At 50.7% G+C, this 5,220-nt stretch overlaps 1 long non-coding RNA gene across 1 annotated transcript; it reads right to left on the bottom strand.

Moving 5' to 3' along the window:
• Positions 1-228: 228 nt before the first annotated feature.
• LOC112661737 (uncharacterized) lies at positions 229-4,091 on the bottom strand. The gene is made up of 4 exons (XR_007407654.1): positions 3,906-4,091; positions 2,461-2,607; positions 1,593-1,755; positions 229-852 (listed from the first exon to the last, which is right to left on the bottom strand). It is a non-coding gene; the product is annotated as an uncharacterized LOC112661737 (long non-coding RNA).
• Between the last annotated feature and the right edge of the window lie 1,129 nt (positions 4,092-5,220).

Consider the following 5,220-nt stretch of genomic DNA (forward strand, 5'->3'; position numbering starts at 1 on the left):
ATAGTCACTGAGAAGATGCAGTGAGATAATACACATAAGACGTGGGTAGCCCAGAACCTGACAGGCAGTAAACACTGGTAGAAATTATCTTCTTCTCTAGCAGATGTACGGTGGATAATCACTCTTCGATTGTTGTGCAGTTCAGAGCTCAGATTCCTGGGCCCACAGCGATCCTCTCCAGTTACTCCTGTCCTTATTCTTTTAATCTTGTGGTCTGACCTGCAAAAATCGTGGCCGTGAGTTGTGAGGACAGTTCTGCGACATCTTCCCAGACAAGACTGCCCTTCATCCCAAAGATGCCTTGTCCCTGTGCAGGCACAACCATGCTTGGCATTTTGCTGCCCTGCGTGAACAAGAAGCCTCACCTATGACATTTGCTCAGTGAGAGCAAGTTTAGGGAGAGGGGTAAGGAGTTTCTTTTGGAGAGCATCCCAGAAACTGAAAGGTGATTTTCTCATGTGAATTATGGGTGGGGCAATCCCCTTTGCTGGGACTCCCTTTCTCCTCACAGTTTGTTCCCAGGGCAAAATGACTGCCCCATCTATGACCTCTGATGAGTCTTTCCCTGAGAAAGAGGCACCAGTGCTGTCTTGCTTCCATTCAGAGTTTTCTTTGCTGAAGCTCCCAAAATATAACTGGTCTCAGAAGCTGGTGGGTCCCATGTGCTGTGGCCCCTGGTGTGGGGCGTGATTATAAATCAGGCAACTGAGTTACGCATTGTCTTGCCGCCCAGGACACTAGAGATCTTTCACTTTGATGGTGAGGTACGAACTGAGACAGCTGAGTCCCTTTGACTCTGGTTTCATGGTCTAATGGTTTGAATGAAAGAGGAATTCCTAGATGCCCCAGATCCTGAAAGAGAAGATGTCCCCGCTAAGGAAACCACGGGGAGTGCAAGCATGCCTGATTTGGGGACAGGAATTCATAGGGAAGCGACTATTGACAGGGCCCTCCCCACCCTCCTACAGCCCATGGACCAACCACCCATAGGGAAGCATGCTATGTCCATGGAGATGCCTCAAGATTCTATCACTGTTTATATCAGAAATAAATAGCCAAGTTTCCCATTAATTGTCATCATTTGCACCAAACAGAGAGGAAGAACTCATATGACTATAGTTTTTAAAAAACAAATAATCTTTAAAAAAAAAACCCAATAGTTTCCTATTTCTTTTCCCAGCAACCATTTTCTTAAGAGAAAGGGGTGGGGGGAAGACTGAATTTATACTTTTGTGGGTACTAGGAGAACAAGGGAAGAAAAACACCCCATGCACCTGACCTCTTGGTACCCTTCCTCAGGATGGGAGGTTCATGTCTGAAGCCTCACAAGCTGGGGCTTCATAAGGCACCCCTGCAGCCCTGTTTCCTGGAATCCGCTAAGAGAAAAATGGCAAACCAGCCAAGATATTTGACTGAGGTTTGCTAAGAAAACATATTCTCAGTTTGGGTTGTTTTCTGAGGGGAGGGTCGGAGATGTGGTTTAAGCAAGAAAATTGCTCGTGGACAGTTATGGAAATAATGACTCTTTCACTGTCTTGCATGTCTCTGGCTATAGTTACAGGAAGCAAAGTGGAACAGTGTTTTAAAATTACCTGGGGAACGAACACAGGCAGGGGCAACAACCAAGTGAGAAGTGCCGGAGCCAAGGAAACATCATTCCATGTCAGTGATCAGGATAATTCCACAGCCGGAGGAGGCCGTTAGTTACTCTTAAGTGGGAGGTGGGAAGGTTCTGGTTTCTGGAACCTGGCTAGACTTTGAAATGAAAGGAGAGAATCAACTTCATCTGATTTGTTGCCCACACTCCCTAGAGAAGAACGTAGCTCAGGTCTCTGACGTCTACCCACCAGGAACCTCAAAGGACTCACTTTCCTGCTCTTTTAATGAGGTCACCCTATTACATGTCCTCCAGACTGCTGGACTCGAAGATGGTTCTAGGTACTTATAGTGTGTAGCATAAAGGCATGAACGGTTTCTGCCGCTCTGAGTCAACCCATGACTTGAAAATGTGGATGATTTTAGTTGTTTGACCATCAGAATGAGTTTTTTCTCCCTCCTGGATCTCTGTGGTTACCTGAGTGATATCCTGTGTCTCTTACTCTCTATCAGTTCGGAACAAAGAAAAACTTGAGGGCATGGCATATCTGCTTATATATTTGGGGTTAAAGACTCAAACTTTTTACCCAACTATCTTCACTAATCCGTGGAAGATCCTAAATTCTTGGAGATCACGGCGCTCCCGTGGTCGGTCGGGATGGGTCGTTCATTGCACAATTCTTGCTCAATGAGTCACTCCTTCTGGGAGCCTAGTGACATGTACTCCGTACCCGCAAGACACCCGCTGCGGGGCTAAGCTTTGGGCCTAGCAAGGTGAGTCCCACCCATCCCTGAATATGATGCCCCTCAAGGCAGCATCCATAGCACCGTGGGAAGACAGAGGAGGGGGTGGTTACTTCTTACAGAAATCCCCAGAGAGGGAGAATATGGATGTTGGTCCAGGAAGGATGAGAAAGACCTTGGCAGGGAAGCTCTAGGTAGATGGCTTTCCAAGTACGAGCAAACACGGCTGCCGGAAGTCAGGAAAATGGAGTGGCTAACACTGCTGTCCTAGAAGATACAGAATGAAGTAGCAGGTGAGTGGGTGGTGAAATACAGCAGGTCTTCAGAAGACAGCGATTTGGATTTTTTTTTTTTTTTTTGTAACAGCTAGGAACCACAAAAAATGTGTGAGTGGGTCAGGAAAAAATAGTGGGTGTTGTCAAGGGAATGGTGGGTATGAGGGGGTGGCTATGATGAAGGTGCTTCAGACCAAGGGTGCAAACCCCTGGACTTCGTCCTGGCCTGCACCTGGCAGCTGTGGACCAGGACTTAATCTATCCGGCCTCAGTTCCTCCAGAGCGAGGGGCAGAGGCTGGCTGCCCCCGACCGTCCAGCACAGCAGCGCTTCCTGCGAGCCTCCTGAGACACCGTAGGGAAGACAGCTTGACTACTTGGGAAAGAGACGCAGCTTGGACGCGACCCTGGTGATGGTGGCTCTCAGATGCAAGTACTGGTCGGAATCACGTGGGTGGTGTGACAGGAGGTGGGGCAGCTGGGACCTACCCCCAGAGATTCTGGTGCAGTCCGGGGATGCGCAACACTTGGCAGAACCCTAATTGCCTGCCCCAGGGTTGTCCAGTGCCCTCAGATTGGAGGAGTGTGAAGCCCGGCAGGGCTGAGTCGGCGTCCAGCATGAGAGGGGCACCTCCTGCCTCCCCAGCTCACCCCGATCGAATGAGGGGTCTCCTCACAATTTTCTTCTCCTCCTTTCCACTCACCTCAGCCCTTCTTGCAGAACCAGATGAGAGCCTGTTGAGTTCAAAAGATCCCCAAGAGCCAAGAGGCAAAGCTGCAGCTTCCAGAGTAGCTGGTCTGAGGGGCACAGGGACCGGCTGTCCAGGTGCCACCAGCTGCCCCAGCTGCCGGGCCTCATCAAAGTTGGTCAGCAGCCCCTGCTGAGCCCTCCCCAGAGCTAGCTGGGCCAGGCCAGGCGCCACCCCTTGGCCCTTGATGCCTCCTCATGCCTTTCTGTTCAAAGCCTCACACAGCAGCTGCAGCAGCAGCGCTGCTGAGAACTTGCTGGAAATGCACAATCTCGGCTCACCCCAGACTTTAACAAAGACTTGAAGGGATTTATCGGGGAGCACATTAACATTTGAGAGGCTCTGGTCTCTGCCTCCTGGGCTGGCTGTCAATGGTGCCTTCCTACCCCACCCTGGGGGTAAGAAGGAAGGGGAGGGAGTGGAGGGGAGAGGAGGAAAGAGGAAGGAAACAAAGGAGGAAGTTGGTGGGGGGGGCAAGGGTGAGTGGAAGCAGGGGGAGAGGAGGAGGGAGAGAGAGAGGGGATGCAGACTGTCCAGACCTACCCTCTTATGGGCAAATCTCATGCCCCAGTTACTTCTCCTTTCTCCTTTCTTCCATGGCAGCCTTGCTGATGTCAACCAGGACCAGAGGGTGGGGAATTTAAAGAACTTTGAAACAAAAGACAGCTTCTGTTTGCCTTCCACTTCCTAAAAAGGAAGGCCTTATTCACCGTTCCTGTAAGAGATACAAAGCTCTGTGGATTAGGGGTGACTCGTCCCACAGCAATTTGCAGCAGGAAGCACCTCAGACCCTAGAGTCAGTCTGAGCGTAAGCAACTGAAACCCTCAATTAATCAGATTGGCTTCCACCTTTCGGGAATAGCAAACACGGAGAAAACAAATTAGCACCTGGGATGGATCCTCTTGTCTTCCCGTACCGTTCAGAGTGTCGCCGGGGCTGGTGGCAGGTGCACAGACATCTGTGCCCCGGTGCTCCCAGGCAGGGCGGGGTGGGCGGACGGGAGACCGAAGTGCCAGGGTTTCCATCCTGAGCTGCCCTACACATGTTGGCTTGGCAGCCGCTCAGCTCAGTCTTAATTTCTTGGCCCATGCACTGGGGATTAAAAACCTAATAACTTGTTCTGTAGAGCCATTGTCAGGAAGATGAAGGCTTTGTGGGACTGCTCACCTGGTGGCCACTCCACAGGCCTCAGCACCCGTCTCGACTCCCCAGTACGGTTGCTCATGTAGGAAAGACGTTGGGGTTCAGAGCTGATGGCCAAGGAGGAATTCTTGAGACATCTTTGCTGCACAAAGGTGGTTTTATTAAAGCACCGGGATGGGACCTGTGGGCAGGAAGAGCTGCCTTGGGGTCATGAGAAGTGGCCCTTGATATACTTTCAAGTTGGGAGGGGGTTAGGGAAAGTGTAAGCCTCTGAGGAATTTTGGAAGCAAGGTTTCCAGGACCTTGAAGAGGCTGGCTATTTTTGGGGGAAAGGTTATTTATTACCGTCTAATAAAACTTGAGCCACGAGACCCTTCAGGTGTCTATCGGTGGGTCATATGCTCGGGGGAGGATTGCCAACTTGTCTTGGGGGAAGAAATAAAGAAAGCTTCCAAAGGGATTTTCTATGTTAAAGTAGACTTGCAGGGTCCTGGGGGTCGGGCTAAGATTGCCTTTTGTTCTTAGCAAAGTATTAACAGCGAGACAGCGGAGTTTCTAGAGGAAGGTCACTCTGCCTGTTTCGGGGACTGGTCAATGGGCTGTGGGCAGTCAGGAGATTTAATTCTTCTTTTGCCTCTGCCTCCCACATCACTGTGTTTGCACGAGGTGAAGGGGACCCTGGGCTCGCCCCAAGGCCCGAGCCCTTGGCTCTGC

This window comes from Canis lupus, chromosome 31 (genome assembly GCF_003254725.2).
Source record: "Canis lupus dingo isolate Sandy chromosome 31, ASM325472v2, whole genome shotgun sequence".
NCBI lineage: Eukaryota > Metazoa > Chordata > Mammalia > Carnivora > Canidae > Canis > Canis lupus.